We start from the raw sequence: 12,741 nt of genomic DNA, 5'->3' as shown, positions 1-12,741 counted from the left end.
GCCTTTTATTTATGTGTTCATTATTAAAACAGATAAATAAAAAGCATTGTCATTCACAATAACAATAGCTTAAACTCTCGCAAATGCAAGACCTATTGCATTGCAAATGCTTGTTTTTCACTAGAGGCAGACCAGTCTCATGTCAAAGAAGGAGCAGGAGTCCCCTGAATATGGGTGCAGTCTATATTGCATGAGGAATCTCTGGAACCCACCTGGACCCCTGCAAAAAAACCTCCCAAGGATGACCATCAGGGGTGAAGTGAGGGTGCATTGGCTGCATGCCACCTTGAAATACACAATCAGTGCACCTCCTGGTAGTTTCTTTGCTATGGTGCCAGTATCAGTAAAAAAGCATGGTTGCAATAGCAAAAGGAAAACCATCATTTGCATGCGGTAATTGCACCGGAAAGATCAATGTTACAGATGGGGCAGCACATGATCTCAGGTCCCTGTTGTCATACCAAAGTACTAACAAAGAAAAGAAGCAGGACTTGCACAGCGTGGTAAATCCAAAATTTAATCTGTGATGATGGTCTGTGGCGAGCTACCAGGGAAGACGCTGTCTGTACCAATCAGCGTTGGTTATAAAGACTAATACACAGCTCCCTCCAATTGGAGGAAGACTCTCCGGTGCTCTGCGTACAAATGACTATACAGTCTAAAGGTTCAAACAAGTTCATAAAGAAGTTCAATCCACAAGTTGAAACGATTGCTCCAGTGTTTTAATCCGTTCTCATTATATTCAGGAGTGGTGAATGATTACTTGAAAAGCAAATTCAGCTGATATAATCCATGAAAAGTATCATGCAACGTTAACAATCCCAATGCATTTCGGGCTGTTGTATAGCCCTTCCTCAGGGGAAGGCTCTACAAACATAAAGAAGAACAACATGCCATCACTAATAAGTTCATACATCTCAATGAATAACTCAACTAACTAAATAATTACTGACCATAAATCATACAGTGCACTGATGCAACCTAACGTATCGTGATAGGACCGAAACATTACCCCATGCAAAACATCCTAACAGTGATGTCTACATCTCACACAGTGAAGTGAATCTAAGGCGTGCCGAACTGTGCCTAAACAATATGCATAGTGACCAAAACGATCGATTATCATCCATGCGTGAACAGACAACATGTCTAAAGTGACTCTGCGCAAAAAATAAAAAGGAACAAACGTGCCCAAACATAAAATAAGCGGAACGCGGCGACCCGCGATGCTAGCAACAGTAATCCCTTCAAGGTGCCCGAAGAGTGAACCGGCAGTGAACTCGGACTAAAGTGAATGACCCACTCGGTCATGAAGTGCAAGCGTGAAGCGTGGTGAAAGTGGTCCTCGGTGGAGGTACTTACTTAAAACGGTGCACCAGAATTTTCTAATCAGGACCTGCTCAAAGTCTGTAGACTCGGCGGTATGAAAAAGATGAGTGAACGCGCTGCAAGTGACGTGAAAGGACATGAAAATAAATGACGGACTATAAACAGTGCAAGACGCGAGCGCCATACCAAAGTACCCCAGGGGCTGTATCATACATACAGTGCATGTTTCTTGTTTGCGCTGGGTGCATCTTTTAAAAGGTGCGCCTAGTGCAAAGAAGGGAGATGCACCATATTAGGGAAAATGCGCTGGTCCCAGGGCAGCCGCTAACTCGCGCTGCGCATACATGTGAAAAACAAAGCGGTTGCTTTGAAGCTGCTTTCTGTTTCACAGTGCAGATGGCAACCCATCTACACTTTTAAGGGGGGGGGGAGAGATCCCCTTGCAGGCGGCAGCAGTGAGTGACTGCACCTGCCTCCAAGGGGATGTCTGGGGTTGAGGGGTCCATGGGACCCCCTTCCCTGCCTCCAGAGGGTAGGCATCAGGGGGGACACTGACAGTGGTGCACTGTCAGTGTGCCTCCTGACAGCTTCTTTGCCTCTGCGCTGCATCTGTAATACGGCGCGGGTGCAGAGGAAAAGGGATTCCCTCATTTGCATGAATCCCTGCCCCCATGTAAATGAGGGAACGCCCTCTGATGATAGCACTGGTGCTTTATGTGCACCAGCGCTATCAATATTACAGAAGGGGACGCACAATTATCTGCTGCCCCTTCTGTAATACCAAAGTGCCCCGGGTGCGTGCAAAGCGGTGGCGAACAGCCCGTTGCACCCTTGGGGTACTTCTGTAATAAGGTCCAAAGAGTGCAAACAATGGACAAACAAACCAATACATTTGTTTGTAGTGAACAGCCTGTGGTAGGTAACTGCCATTTAAGGGCAGTAGGTAAGGGTCATCTAGCTTTGTTATTACTAGACCTCTGAGCAGCATCTGATATGATGGGCCAAGCTATCATGAGATAGCTTGCATTTTTCCTCGTGGGCTAAAAGAAAAAGTTACTAAACTTAGGCAACAATCTTTTGTTGTGGATACCCTACCCGCAGATACTTTACCTGTTTAATAACCCAGGCATCAGACTTGATTTGAAAACTTCAATGCTGTACAACAGCAGAAGGTGGCGCTGGCTTTGTATTGGCATCTGAGGTGATGTCTGGAGAAGTCACTAAAGCCATATAGCACCCACCCAGGGCAAAAATGTCTGTATCCATTTTTATACTGTGCCTTCAATGTAGATCCGGAACTAGCTCTTTCTTTTTTTTACAGTAACAAAATTCTAAAATATTGCAGTGCTAAGGAGGTCTCCCCAAAAATGGTCAGGCTTTAAACACCTGACAGACAAGTTACTTATCTTTGTTAAAGCCTTATCTGCAGGGCTGAACTGGGAACGCAAACCGGCCCTGGCAAATGAGGGGGTTGCGTGGAAAACACTTCTGCTGCTTTTGTTACAGGGGGTCTATTTTGCAGCTATGCTGGAAAACCGCCCCGGTAACAGAAACGTCCCTCAAGGGTCCAAACCCGGCTCCCACGCTGGCAAAGCGGTGGCGAACAGCCCGTTGCACCCCTGGGGTACTTCTGTAATAAGGCCCTAAGAGTGCAAACAATGGACAAACAAACCAATACATTTGTTTGTAGTGAACAGCCTGTAGTAGTGAACTGCCATTTAAGGGCAGTAGGTAAGGGTCATCTAGCTTTGTTATTACTAGACCTCTGAGCAGCATCTCATATGATGGGCCAAGCTATCATGAGATAGCTTGCATTTTTCCTCGTGGGCTAAAAGAAAAAGTTACTAAACTTAGGCAACAATCTTTTGTTGTGGATACCCTACCCGCAGATACTTTACCTGTTTAATAACCCAGGCATCAGACTTGATTTGAAAACTTCAATGCCGTACAACAGCAAAATGTGGCGCTGGCTTTGTATTGGCATCGGAGGTGATGTCTGGAGAAGTCACTAAAGCCATATAGCACCCACCCAGGACAAAAATGTCTGTATCCATTTTTATACTGTGCCTTCAATGTAGATCCGGAACTTGCTTTCTCTTTTTTTTTCTAACAAAATTCTAAAATATTGCAGTGCTAAGGAGGTCTCCCCAAAAATGGTCAGGCTTTAAACACCTGACAGACAAGTTACTTATCTTCGGTAAAGCCTTATCTGCAGGGCTGAACTGGGAACGCAAACCAGCCCTGGCAAATGAGGAGGTGGGCGTGGAAAACACTTCTGCTGCTTTTGTTACAGGGGGTCTATATTGCAGCTATGCTGGAAAACCGCCCAGTAACAGAAACTTCCTTCAAGGGTCCAAACACGGCTCCCACCCTGGCGGCCCACCGGGGAAACGACGAGTGCCGGATACAGCCAGTCCGGCCCTGCTTATCTGGTAGAGATATAATCTAGCCCCAGATTCCTTTCTTTGAATTTCTCAGGTGTCAGACTGGATTCGGAAGATTTTTCTTACAGCAATACATCTCCTGGCATGCCTGACGGCTCTGTGACGTCTGTGCCGGAACGGACATCTATAAAGGCACACTGAAGTCTGTTACTTTTCATGACTTTCCACGCCAGAATCGCAGAGCTATGAAGAGTACTGACATTGGTGTTTTTTTTAGAAACGTAGAGCCCTGAAAAGGAACTGCCCTGACCCTAGAAACGTGTCCAGCGCACGGGGAGGATGGGTGGGTCGGTAAGAAATCTGCAGTTAGATCATATCTCTGCCAGATAAGGCGTTACCAAAGGTAAGTAACTAGTCCATCTGATCGAGATATCTAGCAGTAGATTCCTTAACCTTTGAATAAATGCCCAAGGAATGCCATCTCCGGAGGAGGGACTGCAGACAAAAATATACCAGGAAATCCTGCAGGACTGAGCGGCCCAAAAGGACATCCCTCCAGACTTGTGCGTCCAGGCAGTAATGTCTGGTGAACGTGTGCAGGGATGCCTACGTTGCTGCCTGGCAGATATTCAGGACTGGTACTCCATGTTGCAAAGAAGTGGTAGCAGCCTTAGCCCCCGATTGGAATGAGAACTTAAGCCTTCGGGAGGCTGCTTTTTGGCTAGAGCATACCAAACTTTGATGCAGAGGACGACCCACCAGGAGATTGTCCTCTTCTGCACTGCAAGACCTTACTTTGCTCCAACACACCCCACGAAGAGTTGGTTGTCCACCCGGAAATCTTTTGTGTGGTCAAGGTAGGACGACAACGTTCTTTTTGGGTCTAGGCGGTGGAGGAATGTGGAGGAGCGTGGAAAGTGGGCAAGGTAAGAGATAGCTCCACATCACATGCAATTACCACTTTCGGAAGGAAAGAGACCCAAGTGCGAAGCACCAATTTGTCAGGTAATATCACCAGAAATGGGGGTTTTCATGATAGAACCTGTAACTTGCTCATCCTCTCGGCAGATGTAATTGCCACTAAGAAGGCTGTTTTGATGGAGAGCAGCCGCAAGGGGCTATTATGCAGAGACTCGAAAGGAGGACACTGAAAAGTGAGAACCAAATTTAGGTCCCAATGAGGCATAATGAAAGAGGCAGGAGGAAACACAGGTACAAGGTCTTTAAAAATATATGTACAATGGGTTATTTAAAAAGGGATGGTTGGTCTGGCAGCCTCAGGAGGGCAGATAAAGCTGTAAGGTACCCTTTCAAGGTGCCCAGAGTACAGTCTTGTTGGGCAAGGGACAAAATAAAAACTAAATAGCAGAAAGTGAAGCAGAAAAAAGGTCAAAAGACTTCTCTGTACAATATATTACAAACATAAATCGTCTTAGTGAAGGGACGACTGGCTGTGAGAATAACATTGCAGACTATGGGAGAAAGGTCGAAAGCGATCAACTGCTGCCACTCAATCTCCACGAAAGAAGGCGTAGAGTTGACAGGTTTGGGCGGAGGGCCCTTCCCTGCTACTACGACAGAAGATCCTTCTGAAGGGATAGATTGATAGGAGGATAGATGCTCATCTGTAGAAGCTCGGGATACCAGACGCTCTGTGTTCAGTCTGGAGCCACAAGGACGACTTGGGTCTGGTCGTTTCTGATCTTCTTGAGAACTCTGGGCAAGAGTGGTATGGGCGGAAAGGCGTACAGGAGGCCTGAGCTCCACCCATGACTAAAAGCATCTCTGAGTGAGATCCGCCATGGAAACTCCAACGAGCAAAACTGCTGACATTGCACTTTCTCTGCGGAGGTGAACAGATCTAATCAAGGCTCTCCCTACTGCTGAAAGAGACCTTGTGCCACCTCTGGATGGATACGCCATTTGTGATTCCATAGGCATTGATGGCTAAGTTCGTCCACCCTAGCGTTCAGGGAACCTGCCAGGTGTTGCACCACCAGAGATATGACCAGTTCCTGCCATGTCCAGAGACGCAGGGCATCTTGACAAAGTATCCATGACCTCACTCTGCCCTGCAGCAGTACCACATGGCAGTGGTGTTATCTGTGAACACTTGAAAAAGCCTTACTTTAATGGAGGGTAGAAAGTAATTCAATGCCAATTGGATCAGAGTTCCAGCATGTTGATGTGGAGTCCCGATTCCGGGAGACTAGAGTCCTCTGATCTCCATCTCTCCCAGTTGGCCACTGTGGGAAAGTAGTATACGCTTTCTTGGTTACCCCCACTTTTTACTGGTGTTGTTCTGTTTTATGACTAATATGACTGCGATCCTGCTAATCAGGACTCAAGTCACTGTGCTTTTTCTCCCTAACATTGACAGTCGTAAGTACTTTGTTACCTTCCCAATTGGATACTGAGCTACCCATGTAAGTCCCTAGTATATGGTACTAAGGTACCCAGGGCATAGGTACACCAGGGGTCTCCCATGGGCTGCAGCATGCATTATGCCATGAAAGAGCACTCAAAATGTGACTACAGGCCTGGCATTGCAGCCTGTGTGAGTTGCTAGCACCACTTAGAACAGATATAAGTTTCCTTATATCTGAGGTCACTTCACTTAAAACCTATCTGTCACCACTAAGGCAGGCCTTTCAATACTGAAGGCAGGGTGCTAGGTTAGAAGTGTGAGGGTGCCTTGCATGAGCAGGGCACCCAACACAAACCTCTGAGTGAATTCTCTAGGCCTTGTAAGTGTGGTCAGCCATTTTTATGCATATAGTGGCCATGCGTCATTACGCAATGGCTAACTATACATTGGCTATGCCAAACCTTGGCATGTCTGGTATCAAACATTTCAGAATCATACCCAAACACCATTATAGGTGTTGGAAGTATTAATCCATGCACTGGAGAGCTTCTCCATGAAGCCCCCAGTACTACTGGTAACAGCATTCCAGGGTCTGCCACCAAGCTAGTGCTTCTGCCGACCCCAGACACAATTCTGCCTCCTGCTGCTGAGGTCAGCTCGAGCAGGGGAAGGTAGAACAATAGATTTCCTGTCACAATGTGGTGTGGCCACCTCCCAGATAGGAATTGGTGTATTGGGCTGGGGTGGGGGTGCTGGCCAGCACCACCAGACTGCTTAGAGGGAACATTTGGTGCCCTCCTTGCATGATCCAGTTTGAGCCAGTTCAGGGAGCCCTTGACTCCCGCTCGGACGCGAAATTGGACAAAGGACATGGGAGTATCCTCCCCTCGGTCCAGCCACTCCTCTGGGAGGGACCCTTGAATCATTCCAACTGATTCCCTAGGATACTTAAGGGCTTACCTGTGGTTGGTTCTTCAGATTTGCCATGGGACAAGATTCAAACCCAAAATCTCTTGAACTTAAGACTGTCGGGGCACCTTGGACTTTGCTGGACTTCGCCTTGAACCGAGACTGCACCTAGGAAGACTCCTGCTACTCCTGGTCTCGCTGTTCTGCAAGTCTTCTTCGTCATCTGTGTCTGTGCTTCCTCCAGGTTCCTCTACAGGCTTGTAGGCATCAAAGACACGTAAAGGAATCTCTCTTGGAGTGAAGTAGTCACTTCCCTGCATCTGAAGGCACAGAAACAAAGCTGACTGGTCTGCTGCTCATGACGTCCCACAGACTCTGAAAGGCTCAGAAACACAGTTGGTGGTTCTGCAACTCCCACAAGGCCGGACTTGTCCTCTCAGCAAGTTTGAGGCCAGTACCCTCGGTTGAATCTCGGCAGAACCGCTGGAACTGAACCCCTGTGCACTGCCTTGACTTGCCATTGCCAAGGGTTGTTGGCTCTGTACTCCAGAGATCAAGAGGCTCCAGCCTCTCTTCCTGCCAAGATCTTCCTCCTCACGCATCCTCTGCACCATGGGCTCGCGTCTTTTGTGAGCTGTTTGAGGTCCTCCAGCTACTCCTGTGCCTTCGGCCTGTGGGTCCCCTTAAGGGTCTTATTTAGCTTCAGTGGGATCCCCTGCTTGTTTGGGGCCTGCTCTGACTCTCCTGCAATTGGTGAGTCCCTTGGACGTTGCTGTTCCTAAAGTTGCTCCTTTTTCGTTTACCATGTCTGTTACTGTTGCCAAGGCTTGTCGGTGCTCCAGCCGTACACCGACCACTGGCTCATGACTTCCAACGTGGGACAGCTCGTGAACAGCTCCTGGTCTTACACAGCGTCACCTGGTCGTCAAAGCTGCAGCTACCGAACGCACAAGTTACTTACCTTCGGTAACAATATATCTGTAAGAAACAGTAGTTAGTATTAGATTCCTTACCTTAGAATATCTCCAGGCGTCAGACTGGATGCGGATAATTTTGTGTAGCAGTACGCCTGTGTGTCGGTAGGCGTTGTCTGCGGCTCCGCGTCCGTCGTCCGCGTCGTTGGCGCCGGGATGAGGCCGCCCTTGCGCACGGACGTTGGTTCTTATACACAGCTTTTCCGCACCAGAAACGCAGAGCAATGATAAAATCCAACACTGGTGACATTAAACTGGGGCCTCGAAAGGGGATGACCTTAACCCTAGATATCCGTTCGCAGAACGGGGAGGATGGGTGGGGCGGTAAGGAATCTAATACTAACTACTGTTTCTTACAGATATATCGTTACCGAAGGTAAGTAACTTGTGCATCTGAAAGAAACAGGTTAGTATTAGATTCTTACCTTAGAATAGATACCCCAGCAATACCAACCCCGGTGGTGGGTCTGCAAACCAATGATCACACCAGAAACTCCTGGAGAACGGAACGGCCGAAAAAGCCATCTCTCCGGACTTGGCTGTCCAGGCAGTAGTGTCTTGCGAACGTGTACAACGAGGCCCACGTAGCTGCCTGACAGATATCCTGCAAGGGGACTCCCCGACCCAGGGCAGTGGTAGCCGCAGTGGCCCGAGTGGAATGGGCACGTAGCCCCACAGGAGGCTCCTTTTTAGCCAGTGAATAACAAGCCTTGATGCACAAGACAGCCCATCTGGAAATGGTTCGTTTGTGCACCGCCTGTCCCTTCTTAGCGCCCACGTACCTAACAAAGAGTTGGCCATCCACCCGGAACAGGCGTGTGCGATCCAGATAGTATGAGAGCACATGTTTTGGGTCCAGACGGTGGAGCCTCTCTTCCTCTTTCGAAAGATGCGGAGGCGGAAAGAAGGTGGGCAAGGTGATGGACTGCCCGATGTGGAAGGCTGTGGCTACCTTGGGCAGGAAAGAGGGTCGCGTCCGCAACACAACTTTGTCCAGATGGACAGAAAGGAAAGAAGGTTTAGAAGAAAGAGCCTGGAGCTCACTCACTCTCCTGGCAGAGGTGATGGCAACCTGGAATGCAGTCTTAAGAGTAAGAAGACGAAGAGGACAGTTATGAAGTGGCTCAAAAGGAGTGCACATCAGATAAGTCAGAACAAGGTTCAAGTCCCACTGAGGTATCAAAAAAAGAACAGGAGGAAACATATGAGTGATGCCCTTCAAGAACCTATTTACAATTGGGGACTTGAACAAAGAGGGCTGATCAGGGAGCCTTAAGAAGGCGGAAATGGCAGAGAAGTAGCCCTTTAGAGTGCCCAGAGCAGAGCCCTGATGGACAAGAGACAGAAGAAAGAGGAGAACCTCAGAAAGAGGGGCAGAGAGTGGATCCACAGACTTTGCTGTGCACCATGCCACAAATTTGTTCCACCTGCAGGTGTATACCGATTTTGTGGAGGGACGCCTGGCTGCCAGAATAACATCACAGACTTCAGGAGGCAAGTCAAATGGCCTCAACTGTTGCTGCTCAATCTCCACGCATGGAGGTGGAGGCTGGACAGGTTTGGGTGGAGGACCGTCCCCTGCTGCTGTGACAGAAGGTCCTCCTGAAGAGGCAGATGAATTGGGGGATAGACTGACATGCTGAGTAGCTCGGGATACCAGTATCTTAGTGCCCAGTCCGGAGCCACAAGGATGACTTGGGCCCGGTCGCGCCTGATCTTCTTCAGCACTTTGGGCAGAAGTGGTATAGGCGGAAAGGCGTACAACAGACCGCAACTCCACTCGTGACGAAAAGCGTTTCCGAGCGAGTGCCGCCTTGGAAATTCCAACGCGCCTAACTGATGACATTGCGCGTTCTCTTCTGTGGCGAATAGATCTAACCAAGGCTCTCCCCACTGCTGAAAGAGACCTTGCGCCATGTCCAAGTTCAGACGCCATTCGTGATCCATCATGCACTGACGGCTGAGTTTGTCCGCCCTTGTGTTCAGGGAACCTGCCAGGTGTTGAACCACCAGGGTCACGCCCTGATGTTCCGGTCACTACTAGAGGCCCACAGCCTCCTGGCATAGGGTCCACGACCTCACCCTGCCCTGTTTGTTGAAGTACCACATGGCGGTGTTGTTGTCCGTGAACACCTGCTCTACACTCCCTCGGCAGAGGGGAGGAATGCCTTCAGTTCAAGCCGAATCGCCCGCAGCTCTAGAAGGTTGATGTGGAGCCGGGACTCCGCCGGAGACCAGAGGCCTCTGATCTCCGCCTCTCCCATGTGAACCCCCCAGCCCTGGAGGGACCCGTCTGTCACAACTACGTGCTTCGGTTGGGGTAGGGAGAGGGCTCTGCGGCTGACACAATCGCGGTCCGTGAGCCACCACTGTAACTGTCTTGCAGTGCCCTCCGAGATCAAGACATGGTCGGACAAGTTGCCCTGATGCTGGGTCTACTGAAACTTCAGGTCCCACTGCAGAGCCCGCATCCGCCACCTGGCGTGATGCACCGGAAGGATGCAGGAGACCATCAGCCCCAGAAGCCGCAGCGTCAACCTGACCGAGACTCGGGATAACGGCTGAAAGATCAGAATCAGAGCCTGAATATCCCGAACCCGCTGTTTGGGAGGATAAACCCGAAACTGCGCCGAGTCTAGGACCGCTCCAATGAAGAGGAGCTTCTGAGAGGGACACAGGTGCGACTTCGACACATTGATGGAGAACTCCAGCAGGTGCAGGAGGTCGGACGTAGGCTGGAGGTGGCTGACGACTGTCTTGGGCGACCGCGCCTTTAACAACCAGTCGTCGAGGTAGGGGAAGACTGAAACCCTTAACCTGCGCAGGTGAGCTGTGACCAACGCCATCACTTTCGTGAACCCCCTTGGGTGCTGGTAAGGCCGAAGGGGAGCAAGGTAAACCGAAAGTGCTCGTGGCCTACCATCAACCGCAGGTAACACCGGTGGGCCGGCAGGACGGGGATGTGTAAATATGCATCCTGCAAGTCCAACGCTACATCCAGTCTTCTGGGTCTAGGGCAGCCAAGACCTGAGCCAAAGTCAGCATCTTGAACTTCTCCTTCTGGAGGAAGCCATTGACGTTGCGTAGGTCCAAGATATGGCGTAGGCCCCCTTTGCTCTTCCTGGGAACCAGAAAGTAGTGGGAGTAACAATCACACCCTACTTCTGGCCCAGGAACGTGCTTGATGGACCCCTTGGCCATGAGGGCCGTAACTTCCTCTTGCAGAAGTTACAAGTGATCCCCCGACACGCGGTGGTACTGCGGTGGCATGGCTGGAGGGGTCACCTCGAAGGGGAGGGAGTAGCCCCTTCGGACGATTTGCAGCACCCACCTGTCCGATGTGATGATGCGCCAGTGGAGAAGGTGATGGCGAACGCTGCCCCCCACTGGCGTCGAATGGGCCTGAAAGCTCAGACTAGGAAGGCTTTGAGGCGGATGCTGCGGGGATGGATGTGGACTTGCCGCGCCGTTGTCCCCTGGCACCGCCACGGCGGTTAACACGTCTGCCGCCGCGCTGGATGTTAGTCTGCGGCCCGTGGCTGGGAGGACGTGAGGGGGCGCCCCTTCCTTGGCCTAGAAAGGCAGAAGTTTGCTGGCGCTGGGCCAACAGGCCCAAGGACTTGGCCGTAGCCCTGGAGTCCTTGAAACTAAACGCTCAAGCGCACTGTCTGCCTTGCCATCGAAGAGGTGTCTGCCATCAAACGGCATGTCCATAAGGGTGTTTTGGACATCGGCCGAGAAGTTGGCGGACCTCAGCCAGGCGTGGCGGCAAACCGCTCTTCCCAGCGAGTCCATGGTATCCAGTCCACACCGTATTGAATACCGTGCTGCGTCTCTTCCCTCCGCGAGGGCTTGAGCGAGCTTCACCCGGGCCCCCTCTGGGCACTCAGGCAGCACTTCCGCGACCCTATCCCACAGAGAGAGGGTGTAACGGCCCAAGAGGCACGCAGTGTTGACCGACCGCAATCCCAAACTAGGGGAGGGGGACATCTTCTTCCTGAATTGCTCATACCTCTTGGATTCCCGATCCGGTGGTGCAGCCGGGAATGCGGATTGGGAAGTAGAGTCCTGGATAACCAGGCTCCTGGGGGTGGGATGGGTGGACAAGAAACTAGGGCCACACGGAGCAGGGCGGTGGCGCCTAGCGACGTTCCTATCTACAGAGGGACCTGTAGCGGGCCTGGACCAGGTGCCCAACAGGACGTCCGTGAGAGCCTCATTAAACGGCAGTAGAGGTTCTCGAGAGCTTACCTGCAGTTTAAGGACCTCTGTGAGGATGTTAGACCTCACCTTTGCGACCGGGAGCTCAAGAGCCAAGGCCTTGGCCGCCCTTGTCAGCACCACACTATAAGCTGCCCCCTCCTCCGTAGCCACGGTAGGAGGGGAGACAAAACCTGGGGAGGTATCCAGGCCACTGGCTTCCCCTAGTTCCTGTGTTCAGTCCTGAAATGACTGGCACTCACATGCCAGGGGGTCCTCAGACCCCACTCCCCCGTCTCCCTCATCATCCATGTCCTGAAAATCAGGTGTAAAGGATGGACCCAGATCTTCGAGGAACTCCGTTTCAGCCGGTGCCGAATGCGGCGTCGAGTGACGCGGCTCCGACTTTGGATCCAGACCCAGGGGTGGACCAGGGACGGCGTCGTGCGGGGACAACGCCGGGGATGACACCCTAGGGGCCGACGCCTGCGGGGTTGTAAGGTCGACCAGCGGCGACCGGATGCAGCGAGGCCTTGCGGCGTCGGGACCGAAGTCGTCGACGGCGCCGAAGCACCCA

General features: G+C 51.0%; 1 protein-coding gene across 7 annotated transcripts in view; it reads right to left on the bottom strand.

The window, feature by feature from the left end:
• UBR3 (ubiquitin protein ligase E3 component n-recognin 3) overlaps positions 1-12,741 on the bottom strand; it is a 2,118,328-nt gene that overhangs the window by 92,079 nt on the left and 2,013,508 nt on the right. The gene's annotated exons all lie outside the window — the stretch shown is intronic.

Source organism: Lissotriton vulgaris, chromosome 2_1 (assembly GCF_964263255.1).
Source record: "Lissotriton vulgaris chromosome 2_1, aLisVul1.2, whole genome shotgun sequence".
Classification (NCBI taxonomy): Eukaryota; Metazoa; Chordata; class Amphibia; order Caudata; family Salamandridae; genus Lissotriton; species Lissotriton vulgaris.
Note: the sequence above shows the minus strand (reverse complement) of the source record. Positions and strands in the feature narration are given on the sequence as shown.